This window comes from Mustela putorius, unplaced genomic scaffold, assembly GCF_011764305.1.
Source record: "Mustela putorius furo isolate JIRA1106 unplaced genomic scaffold, ASM1176430v1.1 tig00003834_pilon_pilon_pilon, whole genome shotgun sequence".
NCBI classification, from domain to species: domain Eukaryota; kingdom Metazoa; phylum Chordata; class Mammalia; order Carnivora; family Mustelidae; genus Mustela; species Mustela putorius.
This window is the reverse complement of record NW_025421987.1, coordinates 80,196,453-80,211,930: the sequence shown is the minus strand read 5'-3', so window position 1 is coordinate 80,211,930 and position 15,478 is coordinate 80,196,453. Positions and strand designations below refer to the sequence as shown.

At 38.6% G+C, this 15,478-nt stretch overlaps 1 protein-coding gene across 1 annotated transcript in view; it reads right to left on the bottom strand.

Moving 5' to 3' along the window:
* The window catches only part of KCNMB2 (potassium calcium-activated channel subfamily M regulatory beta subunit 2), a 230,515-nt gene extending 219,243 nt beyond the window's left edge, over positions 1–11,272 (bottom strand). Inside the window, exon 1 of the mRNA XM_004756622.3 lies at positions 10,815–11,272. The gene's annotated coding sequence lies outside the window, so the exon portion shown is untranslated. The remainder of the gene's footprint in view (positions 1–10,814) is intronic.
* Between the last annotated feature and the right edge of the window lie 4,206 nt (positions 11,273–15,478).

The window sequence follows — 15,478 nt, the reverse complement described above, 5'->3', positions numbered from 1 at the left end:
CCCGCTCTCTAGCCACACTGGCCCTTTCTCAGAGGATAGTTCCCATTTACTCTCTGTAACAGGCTTCCTTTTTATCTCATTCATTAACTTTATTTATTTATTTAGATTTTATTTGTTTATTTGACAGAGACAGAGAGATGGCAAGAGAGGGAACAGAAGCAGGGGGAGTGGGAGAAGAAGAAGCAGGCTTCCCGCTGAGCCGGGAGCCTGATGCTGGCTTGAGCCCAGGATCCTGGGATCATGACCTGAGCTGACGAAGGAAACTTGATGACTGAGCTACCCAGGCACTCATCATTCATTAATTAAAAAACAAACAAACAAACAAACAAACAAAACCTGATGTCTTTCACTAGAGTGCAAGCCCCATCAGAGCAGGAAATTCCCACCCTCTCCCACCGCCGCCCACCCTTTTCCACTATAGGTGTGACACTCGATAAACACTGAATAAGTGACGATGCCATACTTCAGCCTTGCATGTGCTTTTTCCCTGCCCAGAAAGCTTTTCCTCTAATTCCTGCTGCTTTTACACTTGCTTTTTCTTTCTCTTTCTTTTTTTCATTTTCATGCTTCTTCATTTAGCATCTTAGTCCTTTCTACTTCAGAGACACTTTCCCTGACATTCTTGACTACACTAATGTCTCTAATTAATCTCTTACCACTTATTACATTTGTAATTTTACATTTATTCGACTGACCATTAGAAAAATATCTTTCTGATCCAGGACTGTAACTTCCGTGGTTGGGGATGGGGTCATTTGTGAGTTGGCTTAGCATTGTGACCTCAATGCCCATCATAGTGCCTACTCCATAGTGGATACTCAGTAAATATTCATTGAATAAATGAATGAGTAATTGAATGAATGCAGACATGGAATGAGGACTGATCAATTAAAGGCTAGCAAAATGGAGAATAGATATAGATTTTTTAATGTGGACAATTGAGCACATCAGTCTAGGGTAAGAATTTTCTTCCAGTAAACAAGCTAAATACCATATGAAATGAAAATTACATGCAAGGCAACTTTTCCTATAGGCATATAAATCAGAGCATATCTCCTATTTTTATACCATTTTTTTTAACAGTTTCACTTCAGCAGACACTAGATCCACTTGTCAGGGGGAAATAGGCCTAGAAGACTGAAAAGCAGGCTGTAATAGGCATTCTTTGTTTACTTTTTTTTTTTAATGTTTTATTTATTTATTTGATAGAGAGTGAGCACAAGCAGGGGAAGTGGCAGGCAGAGAGAGGAGCAGACTCCCCACAGAGCACAGAGCTGGTCCATGGGTCTTGATCCCAGGACCCCAAGATCACAACTTGAACCAAAGACAGATGCTTAACCGACTGAGCCATCCAGGATCCTCTGTAACAGACATTCTATTTACCATGGCTATTGTTATCTTTTATACATCCAAAGAGATTTTCTCAAATTTGGTAGCATATTATCTAAGCCTTCCTTCTCCTTTAGATATGAACTTTCCCTCCTCGACTTTTTTTTTTATTCATTCCAACAGAGAATTGTGTCCTGTACTGTTCTATTTTTATGTTTTTAAAGCAAATAGTTACCTTGAGTTGTCTACACAGAAGCCCCACATGACTGTTGCCAAGCACCACACAGGATCAAATAAAACTGCTAGGAAGTGAGGTTAAAGCAGTCATTGGTTATTCCCACAGAGAGGAAGAAACTGGATCAATCCTGTTAGAATTTTGCCTCTAAAGTTAGGAATTATTGTCTCCCAGATGTCAGGCTGTATTTTTCCCCCTTAATTTCTTCATTTGGAATATACCAGGAAATGAAAAAAAAAAAAAAAAATCCAAAGACAACCAGTGGCTCCAGATTTACTACAGAAATACAATCCCTCTGAGGAAATTCCAGTTCACTTTGATGGAGCTACAAATACTTCACATGGTCAGAAGTTTTCAAATGATTGTACAAAACCAAACTCAGAACATTCAAGAATTATCTCATGGGCAAGATTTACCAAGTGTGGGGTGCCTGGGTGGCTCAGTTAGTAGATGGTTAAGTATCTGCCTTTGGTTCAGGTCATGATCTTGAGGTCCTAGGATGGACCCCAACATCACTGGGCTCCTGTTCAGTGGGGAGTCTTCTCCCCCTCCCCCACCCCTGCTCATGCTCTCTCTCTCTCAAATAAATAAATTCTTAAAAAAAAAAAAAAAAGATTTACCAAGGCTTCTCTCAACCTCATAAAGTGCTGTATGTAGCACAGCCAGAATGAACCTCTGCATCTAGGAGAAAAAAACAAAGATTCTAGATTTGCATTTGAATTGCCATTTTTTTTTTAACTTCCTAAGAGTTTCATTTTGAAAGAGAGTTTAGTTTTGTAGATAAGATTTATGTCATCAGATACTTGACCTTTGCTAGCTTTCCAGTGAAAAATATAATAATTAAAAGACTTAAAAAAAAAAGTCTAACCAAACTCATTATTTTTAAAATCCTAAACTATGTCACAAAGTACAATGGAATTCCCCAGACACATGTAGTCTTCTAAGGGCTTTATTTTGACAAAGTCCAAATTGAATCCTCCTTTGGTAGAAGGCTACCTACGTGGATTGGTTTTATATATTATTTCCAATGACAGAGATGTCTACGAACAATAAAATTCTATGGATAAACAGGCAACATCAGAGCTCACAACCCCACTTCTCCATCCTCTTCCGTAAGAGCCCTGTCTGCACCAGAGTGCACAAAGGGGATTCAGTGCAATTAAGATTTGTGTGGTTTCTAGACCCTACATCTCCAGTCAAGCAGCCTGGTAAATAATGATAAGTCATTTACCTGATTTCTGTACTATGACTCTACCTCAGGGAATAGGATGAAGAGAAGAGTGTGTATCAATCAAAAAGTTATTTTTTAAAAAATCATATATTTTTAATACAGTTCTGTTCATGTAAGAATTATAAAAATATCTTGTCAGCTCTCAAGGAGTTTACAAACTAATTATCTGGGCTAGAAATTATACTTTAAAAATGAGTTGTATATTTTACTACTTGCCTAACTATTCTTATTTACACATCGAATGGATTTGTTGAAAACCGAAAATGAGCTTCCATGTCCAAAACATTCTGGAGGTTTAATTTCACACTCAGGAAAACACCAAAGTGACAAGGAACCTGCACGTGGGATTCATCTGACATTTTCCCTATTTAGTACAAATGCTGGCAAATGTAAAGCAAAGCCCTGCTGTCTGGTGGTATAAGCATCTTCTCTCTCTTTCCCAGGAAGTCAGCAGTCTTGACATTTTGACAGCTGATTTATTTTTCCCCTCCCCCTGAGCTGAAATTCTCACCCAGGCTCATCTGTCACCCCGGCTTTGATGAGGAGGGGGTTTAGGTGTTTGCTGTCTGAGGCTGTCAGACTTGAAGTTGGCTTCAAATGAAAGGCTCCACCACACTCTTGAGAAAGCCAGGGTAGCAGCTGTGGGCCGACAGAGGTGTGAAGGAGGGGTGGGGAAACAAAGAAAATAAAAGCTGGAGAATATGAAGAGAGGAGAAGTTAGCAAGCACAGGGCAGGGCCAGGGCTATCTCATTAGAAAATAGTTCCATGCCCACTCCTTTCTGAGGTGCAGGATTTATCTATCCACTTGGTCATTTACCCTCCTTAGGTCAAACTAGACACTAAGAAATCTAGGATAGACCTTATTCATTCATTTATTCAAGAATACTTATAGAGCATCAGCTACTTGCTAAGGACTCTGCCAGGCCCTGGAAGTACTGAGATGACTATGACCCAGTCCTTAACCTGCAGGGACTTAAAATTTTACTGGGGAAGAGGGGAGCAAATTAGATTAGAGCATGGCACAGTGTGCTAAGGGCCATGGCAGAACCATGCGCAGAATATTCTTAGAGCAAAAAGGAGCGATAGCCTGTGAAGATTTAAAACAAAAAATCAAACCTTGAATATCTGTGACATTTTTATGACAGTAGCATACCCACGCTGTTGGAGAGAGGCACTACTCTTGGGACCAGTTGCACTTACAGAGGTGAATTTGAGGAATGACACAATATTGAAGGAAACGCAAATGCACAAATGTGTTCATTAGTGATACAAACCGACCTTCAAGAATCTGAAATTGGAGAAGTTGTTTGGTGTCAGATGACGTTCAGAACTGATAAAAGAAAATTTCGCTTATGTAGTAGGTTCGTATTTGAGAATGTCTTCCAATAGTTTAATTGGAAGTGCTAATTTTTATTAGGCAATGAAAGGAAATTGAATTCCTTTGCACTAAGAAATTGGTAATGTTAAATCTAGAATAACTGACGGTGGTAATTGCCAATTTCATGCATGTCTCACACTGAAGTCCTATTACATGATGTGTTCATCAGATCAGTTTAGAAATAATAAAGCCCAGGTAGCCACAGTTGGAGTGGAGACAGGAGATATTGAAAATGGAGCCTGACAGAGCTAAGGGGAGGCACTCAGATGAAGTTCTTTTTTTTTTTTTAAGATTTTATTAATTTGACAGAGGGAGAGTGCATGCAAGCAGGGGAAGCAGCAGGCAAAGTGAGAAGCAGATTCTCCACTGACCAAGAAGCCTGATGTGGGGCTAGAGTCCAGGACTCTCGGATCATGACCTGAACTGAAGACAGACACTTAATTGACTGAGCCCCCCAACTCAGGCACGTCAGATAAGGTTCTTTAAACACAAATCTGTAAAATTGGGTTTGGTATCTTAGAAAAGCTGATATTTTCTTGATGTTTCCAGGATTGCTTCTTGCATTTTGGATCTATTCAGAAATGAACAAATGTAAAACATTTCCAGAAATTCTGTTTCTGGTGCTGGCTAGGTACTCAAACACCTTGAGTTTTATGTGATACCTTAATGTGTACGTGGTTCTTAAATATTTCTAGATGACTTTAGCAGTATGCAATGCCAAGAAATAAGACCTAAAGGACTTACTTGAAATTAAATCTCTCAGTGGTATGATATATAATATATAAATATATATATAACATCTATAATAACATATATTATATAAATTATGTTACATAAATAATATATATATATTTTTAAAAGTTTCATCTACAATAGATACTATGTGTTATGCACACACATGGTGCTAACAGCTATGCACAGACTATCCCATTTAATCCTCACAACCCCATGAAAAATGTACTATTACTACCTATGTTTCTGCTGAAGCAGAGGAGGCTCAGGGAGGTTTTGACAACTGGCAATGGGCAGAAGTGGGATTCAGTGTTCAGGGCTGTGAAGCTGGGGTTCCAGCACTCCCTTAGACTGCATGTCTAAAGACTGAGGTTTTCTTAGTAAATTAGTGTTCATGTAACTTGTTTGACAGGAGTTTAAGTCTCATTTTTGTTTGGCAGCACCCTGTATAAACAATACATTGTTTGTAAAGGAAAGAAAAATCTTTTCTTCAGATTCTGTCTTTTAAAAAAAATTCCTCTAATCACTGGCAGCCTTTAGTCACTAGATACGTTAAAGAAGGTTAGTCTGTCATTCTATCTGTGAGGAGTCTCTATGGCTGAAGGGAGAGGAAATTTCGATAGTTTACTAGTTCTTTGACCTTGCGGAGTTTGAGTAACTTTTACATCTTAGTTTTCCTAGCTGTTCAATGGTTAAGTATGGTATCTAGGATTCAGGCATACTGTGAGGATAAAATGACAATAACAATAAGGACACTATTACTTTTTAAGCATCTCCTCTGTGCCAAGTACTCTAACAAGGCAACTGATTCACATGATCACATTTAATCTCTAACCCAAAGAGGTACCCGTGAGGTAACTGAACTGTAAGATTTTTAAAATTTGCCCCTAGTCACATAAATATGAAGTAGAGAAGTTGAGAGTCAGATCAAGCCTATCTTTTCCTACAGCTTGTGCTTGTCTTAGACGTTGTGTCTTTTTCACATCACACTTCCTTTCTAGACTATGGAACCTTCTAGAAATATTGGACTCTATTATTTGTAACCAATTTGGACAATAAGATCATTTAATTATACCTTAATTATTTGAAGACATGTACTTTAATGAATGTTAGAGAGTTCACGATTAACAAGACCATGAAACTAACCATCCTGATTTTGAGAGCAATAAATGGAATGTAAATGACTAGTATTATTGTTAGTTATTGTTAGTTGATTCCTCTAGCCAAATAAATTACTGGGGCTTATATGCTCAGAAAGGGGTATTCAGCCCAGTTGTATCTTCCAACCTGGTTTTGCCATCCCTTCTCTCGTCCCTAACAGAGAGAAGAAAAAATACAGAGCAGGTTTATGTCCGTAGTTATTTGTACAGATCTGTGAGATGTCTTTTTGAAAAAGAAGTCATCTTTGGATAAGATCAAATTCAGGCAAATTGAATTTTTATTTGCTTTGACATAGATTGGAATCAGTGATGTGATATTTTTTTCCCTCCTGTGTAGAGAGGAGAAAGAAAATCATCTTGATAAATCTCCTTGACTTTCCTCAAGGTGTTCAATATCTTTCTCTTTGGAAAAAGCAACAGGGCATTTTGACACAGCTTTGACCCTCAGGTTGATAAACTTATGCTTGGAGCCTAATGTTACTGATGGGTTTTGATGGGGATGAACATTCAGTTCCTATATTCATCAGTTTATTCATTTGACAACTGATGCTATAGATAAATCTGGGAACATAACAAAGTCACTGTTCTCATAGAGTTTACATTCTAGCAGGAGAGACACAGACAATTAAAAACAACATATAGTTGTTTTTGTACATGGAGAAAAAGCAGTGACTTGGAATAGGAAGCATGCCAGAGGGTATGATTTAAGAGTTTTAGGGAAGTCTTCTCTGTTCAAGGGACATTTGGCAAAGAACTGAAGAAAGTGGGAGACTGAGTCATGTGGCTGTGTAAGGGAAAATTTTTCGAGATAGTGGACATAGGCCTTGAGGTTTGAGAGTACATGGAAGGTTTGAGGAAGAGTCAGAAAGCCAGTGTGGCTGAAGTTAAGGGCTGAAGGGAGAATGGAAAGCAAGGAGGTGAGGAAAGAACCCTGGACTGATCACACATAGCCTGTGGACCACTGTGGGGATCTTGCCCTTATCTGTAGTCAGATGAGAAGATGTTGGAGGCTTTCAAGCAAAAGATACTATGATTTAACTTCAACACTGAAACAGCCACTGGTGTTGGATACAGAATAGAAGGTGTGTGTGTGGAAGCAGGGGAGACAAAAGCAAAAGCTCAATGAATGGTGAGCATACAGCTATAATCTGAGGGTTGGTGTTGACTTGCCCAGAGTGGTAGCAGTGGGAATAATAATCAAATTCTAGGTACAGTTTGAAGGTAGAAGCAATGGAATTTTCTGTTCTGTGTGACGGGGAGAAAAGATTCAAAGAGGATTCCAGAATTTATCTTCTGAGCAAGTGGAAGAGTGATGTGTCCATTTACACATAAAGGTAAATAGGGCAGGAGGACATTTTGTGTGGGAATTCAGAAGTTCAGCTTTGAACATATTGTGTGAAGTGCGTATAAGACATTTATGTGGAAATGTTATATGGGTAGTTGAATTTATAAGTTTGGAGGATAGGGGAAAATTCCAGCTTCGGTATTAGAATTTGTGAGCTCTCTGTCTATGAATAGTTTCTAAGATCTTGAGATGAGGTTGGAGTCATTTAGGGAGTAAGTGTAGATAAAAAAGGGATTTCCAGTTGAGCCATGGAGCACTCCAACACTTGAAGATTTAGAATACAATTAGGAGCCAGCAAAGGAGATTGAAAAACTCTCTACCTACAAAGTAGGGAGAATTTTACACACACACACACGCAAACACACGTGTGCACATATTCACTCCTTTTCTGGTAAAACTGGGTTAAGAATTAGGAGGTATCAGTCTACTAGAGAGGATGATGCCAAGTTTTTTGTGATGTGCCAATCAAGAAACCCAAGGACAAAGAGGCTCTGATAGGAGAATAGCCTTTCTGCCCAATCTTGCTCAGACCAACAAATGCCTTTAGAATTTGGGGTGAATTTGAAGTGAAGATATGAAGCATGATAATGGGGAAGAGAGGGCAACCTGGTCGCAAAAGGAAATAAAACTGTTGAAGTCTCCTTGTGACTATTAATACAATACCAGGTTTTTGAAAAAAAAATTAGTAACTATAAATGAATAAAGAGAATAAAATGCACCCATAATACACACTAAGAGAACTTCTAACATTTTGATATAGTTTTCTCTAGTTTTTTTTTTGTACACACATATGTATAAAAACTAGGATTATATTTTATATACATTATTACAGTCTTTTAAAATTTGATATAATAGCAAGACTATTTTTGGAAGATTCGTTTGTTACCATCTTTTGAGAAGAGGAAAAAGCTGATCGAAGAGTAGATTGTGTTAGCTTGAGAAATGTCTGGTCCAATATCAGCCACTAAAGTAGAATGATGTGTGTGTGTGTGTGTGTGTATGAGAGAGACAGAGAATAAGGGTGATTGTGGACTTGGTAAATTGTGTCTTGGTGACTGATACGTTGGCTGTGTTCCTCGTGGGGACTGAGAAAACAAGGCTGACTAAAGCTTTGCTTATTTTTTTTTTTTTATGCCAGGGTGATTCTGGACTTGTTTTTTGGATAGCTGGAGAATTGCTGGTTTTTCACTACTAGATGATAGCACAAACTGAAAGGGAAAGGTATGTGTAAGTGCTTTGGTTGATATCTACCAATATAAAGAAGTCGTGAAATTAGTTTGTGATACCAGGTAGGTTGTTTTGACTAAATTACTTAGTTTGGTTTTCCCCACATCTTACAAAGAAAATAAATTCCATATTCCCCCTGTATTTTTCATATTGTGGGGTCCAGTCTAGACATATATACCTTGAAGATTTAATATACAAATTTTTCCATAAATCTGTGAAAATTGTGAAAAGTTATTTTAGTTTATCAGTAAAGTGTTATGAGCATGATGATAGCAAAATAATTTCTCCTGTTGACAACTTTATGGCACAACTGATTCTAACATAAATGGTGAGATTAGATTCAGAAGATATTGGCAAGACAAGAGCCGTGAAAATCTCTTTCAAATCAATATAATTAATGAAAACAGTAGAAATTATATTCAGCTGTAAACTTCTCACAGCAGCATGTAAAGTGTGTGTGTGTATTTCTGTTTGTGTATCACAAGCTCTCGTTATATATGGGTTCTGGACTGGTGAGCACAATTGGCTAGAGGATGGGACTTTACAAGGTCAAGGTCACACATTGCACTGGCCACATAGAGGCAGAAAACTATGTCACAGTCATCAGTTGCATCAGAAATTTTATATAGTCGTTTCATGGACATGTACTCTTGGTCACATAAACAACTAGACAGGAGAGTTGGTCTGGTTCCATAATACTAATCATACTATTAGAAAAAATGTGACATACAACTTTAAGCGTAGATGCCATACCCTACAGGGCAATGATTTCACTTTGTGAATGGCAGTATATATACAGACGCTCACAAGTGTGCAAACTCAACTGCATTAGACAAGAGAAAAAGCCCTACTTAGCTTTAACTCCAATATTTAGCTGAAAACAAGAATAACATAACTGTCTCTCACTTTTTTCCTGGTTAATACTGCATTAATATCAAAGTTTTAGAAGAATATTACATCCTTTTATAAATATACAATTATTCAATGAATCTTTATTATTTGTTATAATCAAATCAGTGCATCAGAACCTAGGGTTTTTCAAAATCTAAAGCAACATCTTTACATTTTGGAGTTTGGGAAGTCCATCGGGGGAAATAACGCAATAGCACTGAGAAATTCACTCACTACGTTTCTGGCACTTCTCGTGAGGGTCATATGCAATGACAAATGCTGAAACTTGCACCATAGGTCAAGTTGGGGAAACATTAGTTTCTGACCATTGCATTTTTGCTTTAAAAATCTCAACTTGTGATTTCCAGACATTGCCTTTTCTGATCAAGCTATACCAATCCCATAATAAAGTACAAAGCAGTGTAAGTTCCTCTGCAAATCTACTCGTTAGCTGCACGACTTTGGAACCCAACTGCCCTCTCATCTTTCAAGGAGAATTGTGCTTTTATGGTATTCATTAAAAAAAGGAGAAGCAAAAAAAAGGTACAACGTCAAGTCCATAACCTCTAACGAATCACTCTTTCTATCTGCAGCCTGGCCATAGTCTAATCTAAAAGCAGGAGCAGGAACAGAGAGAAAGCCCCTTCTTTTAATCTAAAACTCCTGCTCTGCTTTAACAAAACCGTTAATACAAACAGTGTGGATCAGCCTTTCAATATGCAAAATGGACGAAGGTACCCAATTTTCTTTGATAATAAATGAAATCTGAAGTACTTCTTTATCAGGGAAATTCGTTGTAATCTTTCAATTTCCCCCTTTAAAAATTAGACTCTGGCTATCAAAGCGCGTTGACCATGAGAATAAAATATTTATCTAACAGGTTTCAAGTCTTAACGACCACTTCCTCTTCTTAAATTTTCTTAGACCTTTATGCTTCCCACCTACAAAGTCTTCACCCAACCCCACCAACAGCCCAGCTGGCACCACAGATAAGAAGCAAACTGTTTTTTCCGTGACCTCTAAGCATTCTACTCCAAGGGAAAAGCAACGTGGAATGCACACTCAGCAGGCTACGAGCCTGGAGCCAGTTTGTCCTGGAGGCATTTCTGCCATAAAATATAATACTATCCACTGTGTTTTGCTTTAAGCTGATCTGTCCCCCACTCCCCTCTCTCCCCTTCCTGCTCTCACTCCGCACCTGCCTGCAATTCACAACCCACAAGGCACACAGCAAACAAAAGCCCGAAACAGCAACAGATTCCTTTGTTTTACATGCAAATCCTACCTCCGGTAGTTGTCACATCTTCCTCAAAAGCCACGCTTAATTTTTAATGACAGCGATCCAGTGCAGTCCTCCAAGTAGCCACCGGTAATCATCATTGCCTCGCGTGCCTAAAGCCTTTCTGGACCATTAATGTCACAACCCTTGCTAACTCATAGCTTTAATACTCTCTGCTCAAAATGTCTGAAAGAGTTTGGGAGGACAATAGGAGTGACAGGCACGCTAGACAGCCATGCTTGAAATTAGTTATCAGAAGCTCCGTTAAAGCTGCTTCATACTGTTTTTAAAGCGTGCAGGAGGTAGAATTTATTAGCCTATGATAGGCATGCTGTTTCTGTTTTTATTAAATACTGTAATAGGCTGTCTGTTAGCAATGCTGTGATAGGTCCAACATCACTTCCCACTGCTTTCGAATTCTCATATTAAAAAGGGAGAGAGGGCTCAGACTTCCTTAGGAGACAGAGGCGGACACCACCCTGCCTACTGGATCGGATTTCCAGATCCTCTACAACTACAGGAGGAAGAATTCCTTGTGCAAATGGTATTTTTCCGTGGAAACTGAAGTTGGGAATAAACACTTTAGGGCTCCCCAGACAATTCTTCCACTCCCAACAAGGGACTCCTGCTCTCCCCAGTTACAAAAATGAGTGTTCTCTGGAGTTAGACAAGAGAATCAATCCCGGTAAGAAAACGTTCCTTATGATTACTGAGGTAGGATTCAGAGTATGCCTGTATGCAAAATCTCAAATGATGTATCACATGGGCTGAGTGGATTAATGGACACATTCATTATTTCATGCTTATAGAGCTTTGTGGTCCACTTCGTAGCAATCGTGTGTGCCCTGCTGACAAAGTGCAGAGAACTAAAGGTGGGTGGAAGGGGAGGGGGCGATCCATGCTAGGCAGTCATGACCATGGAAGATGGAAGAAGGATTTCTTACCACTGGTCAGAGATGAGGCTGGAAGTGCTACTCCGGCAAGTTGCTAAGTACTTTTCCAAATAGGGGACAGGAAAAAGTTCTTGGTAGTTCACACTAATGTAGAGAATGTGTTCTGCTTCAAATACCCAGATTTTGTACTTTTTCCCCTACTGTTCTTTCACCCCTCCTGCTATCCCAGGAGCAATAGTTCTGTAGTAGTTGCTATGGAAACTGAGTGGTCGCTCCCGCAGAGGGGCTGAGGAAGGGTGGCAGATGGAATAGGGACTGAAATGTATAGTTTAAATTTAAATTTATGGAATTTAAACCTGGGAGTGATTAATGAGCACACAAAACCTACTACAAAACAAAAGCCCAAAGGGAATGATTGTAAATCACCATTATTTAATTGCCAGTGGTTTTGTTATCTGGAAGTAGTATTATGGTCACAGTTTCATTATTTGATTGTATGTAAGAACTGAGTATCTGAATTGCTTTCATGTCTGATAAAAGAAAGATGTTTTTTGTTTGTTTTGTTTTTTGTTTGTTTGCTTTTTTTTTTTTTATTTTTAATTCCTGGTTGTCAGTTGAATATGCCTTGATTGTATGTGAATTTTAGTTATTACTTAACTGGTCACAATTTCTTCTCAGGAATAAAGTGTGATTTAGTGGGAAAATCTTGTATCACGAACCATAACCATGTTTCATTCTGAATGAACGTCCTTGTACTGGTTTCTCGGAGGCAAAACCAAAATCACAAAATACAGTAATTTGAATTTTAATAAAAAATTCTGTTCCCATTATGTTGGTAGGACAGGGAAGGTTTTTTTTTTTTTTTCATTTTTCACATCTGTTGTTCCTCAAATGGGGGGTACTTTTAAAATTTATTTTTTATTTATTTATTTTTTTTGGTACTCCATGTCTAAAACCTTCCACTAGCCTCATGATCATTCAAAAGAAACTATTTCCTACCAGAGTAATTAAAGTTTCACAGTTGTAAGGAGTCTGGGGAATACAAAATTATTGTCTTTAGTGCCTCAGTTTTTAATTGGAGTAACTGACACCACTGAAGGGAGAACACAAAAACTCCAAAATAAAATTGTTGGGAGACAATTCTTCAGGATTTTGTGAAAATCCTCTTTTTATATATGCAGGCATATCATCCAATAATTTGTAATGAAAGGATTATTCCTCAGGGAAATGATTTATGACATGCTCTTTAACCATGATGAGAGAGTAGTAGTATAAATTGAATATCTCAAATATTTTCGGGGCGCCTGGGTGGCTCAGTGGGTTAAAGCCTCTGCCTTCGGTTCAGGTCCTGATCCCAGAGTCCTGGGATCAAGCCCCGCATTGGGCTCTCTGCTCAGCAGGAAGCCTGCTTCCTCCTCTCTCTGCCTGCCTCTCTGCCTACTTGTAATCTCTGTCTGTCAAATAAAAAAAAAAAAATTAAAAAAAAATTTTCTTTAAATGTTAAAAAGTACTTAACATGACAAAAACAATTAGCAACACCATGTATCATTTGTGCTGAGAGAAAGGGAGAGAGGGAGATGGAGGGGGGTTAGGGAGAGAGAGTGTCAAAAAACTCCCCATTTGGATATTTCCCTCCAGCCCTATGCATGGTTAGTTCAGGAAGTAGTTGCTACTCTTACAGGAGACAAATGGATGAGATTTGGATCCTAGGATGGAGGGAGAGGGCAGGTTTGGGGTGGAGATGGTAAGTGCTGCTTTAGGGAGGCTCTGTCCCTGGCAGGGAAAAGATTACATGACCTCTCTAAAGATGAGGGGGGTTACTGAAAGCACCCATCAGATGGGAGTGGCCTTGGGTGGAAGGTGGTTTGTTGGGGGTCATAGAGGAGGAGCAGAGAATAAGGAAAGGAAGTTGAAGGGATGGAAAGCAAAAGGAGAGGGAGCTATGAGGGAGGAAGGGGATTTCTTGAGGTGGGCTGATGTCAGAAGAGGACACAGACTTTGAAATAAGGAGGCTTGATTTTGACCCTTGGTTCTGTGAGCCCATTTGGGGTCTAGTGTAAAATGAGATGGTAAAAGTGCTATTGTAAGACTGGAGTGACCGTGATGAGGAGCCTAGTTCTTTGCAAACTGATTGCTGAGATCAGTGCTAGTTCAGACCCGAGCAGTGAGAGAGAGGGCCATGAGGAGTGACGTGGTCCAATGGGAGAGAAGAGGGGCGAAGGGAGGGCAAGGGCGAGACGAGAAGGAGAGAAGGAGGTGCCACTAGGAAGAGAGGGCGGTGTAGAAGAGAAGTTCTCCTCTGCAATCACAGAAGATAGAATTTCTTGCTTGCTTTGTTTTTTGGATCACATGCCACATGCATTTTAGTTCTCCCCCTGTAAAAAAGTTTCAGATAATAAAGTGTTTGGAGCTCACACCTTTTTCAACAAGGGAAAAACTGATGCTGAATTTGTTGAAAAGCATGTTCTACCATTTTGGAAACAGCTGATCTGAGGATTGAATTTAGTCATTCTTCACATTGCTGTTTTGGATGGTTCCCTGGAGGATGAAGTTTGGGACAACAGAAGGCAGGAACTGAAGTGATATTTCAGAGCTATATTGCCAAACACATTTAGCCGGAGTACCCTGTGCATCTGTAACTTGATAACATTTTCAACAGCATCTGCTCTCTGACTGCACATTAAAAAAAAAAAAAAAAAAACTTGTCTGGAAAGAATTTGTGTATGTTAACAAATATTAGGTGGAGAACCGGAGCCTGGGTGAGTGATGTGTTCACATAGGCAGAGAATTTGCAGTTTATGTGCATAGCCTGCAAGTGAAACCATTTAATGAATGGAACGATGAATGCATAATTTCATTATGAGTCATCACTATTAAAATAAAAAAATTGATAGATACATAACAAGAAAGTGTCGCTATCTGTTCCAGATACAAGAGCTAATTATATTTTGGAGTATATAATTCATGCTCTGAGTAACTGCTTTTCCATTGTTGTGACTACTTTTCTAGGAACAACAGGAAAGTTACTGTAGAAACCACTTCCTTCCTGTTATATTTCTGTGAATGCTGAAACTGACTCACACTGAAGTCCAAGTTTAGATCCTTGAAAGAGGCACTCTCTAGTATAAACATGAAATTTTGGCCCTAGAAAATCATGACAAGAAAAAAATTGAAGACAATCTGACATTTAAAGCACACGTCTGATTTCCAAGACAGTGAAATGTCTTGCCTTGGTCTACCTCACTCTTCATGAAGATTTTCCTTTTGATTAGAGGCTAAAAAAAAAAAAAAAAAAATCAGTAAGGAAATGATAGTTTCTAAAACTTTACATTGATAAATATTTACAGACCTCATATTTGATCAGTCAGAACAAAGTTAGTGGGAGGCAGGGCAAATATGAATTGTCCCATTTCCATCTGGAGCGACTGAGGGTGAGGTAGGTCAAATGATTTCCCTAAGATGACTTCGCCTGTAAGTAGGTCTTCTAATGCACAATCCAGACAATTTTTATTTCATGGAAGTTTATACCTAGCTCCGAATATTTGTCCTGAAATATTCAGAAATATAAGCACCAGAAGAATCTTTTTAACCTTTATAAAATATAAATTGGAGCTTTCTGCCATATTATTTTTTTTCTTTCTGGCATATATTCATGCCGGGTTTTTCACTTTTTTGATTTTGCTTTGTTTTGTGGCTCTTTATGATTTTAAGGAAGAGTTGGTAAACCTTTTAAAAAGATAAACTATAGATTTCTACAATTCTGCCAGCTACAGAATG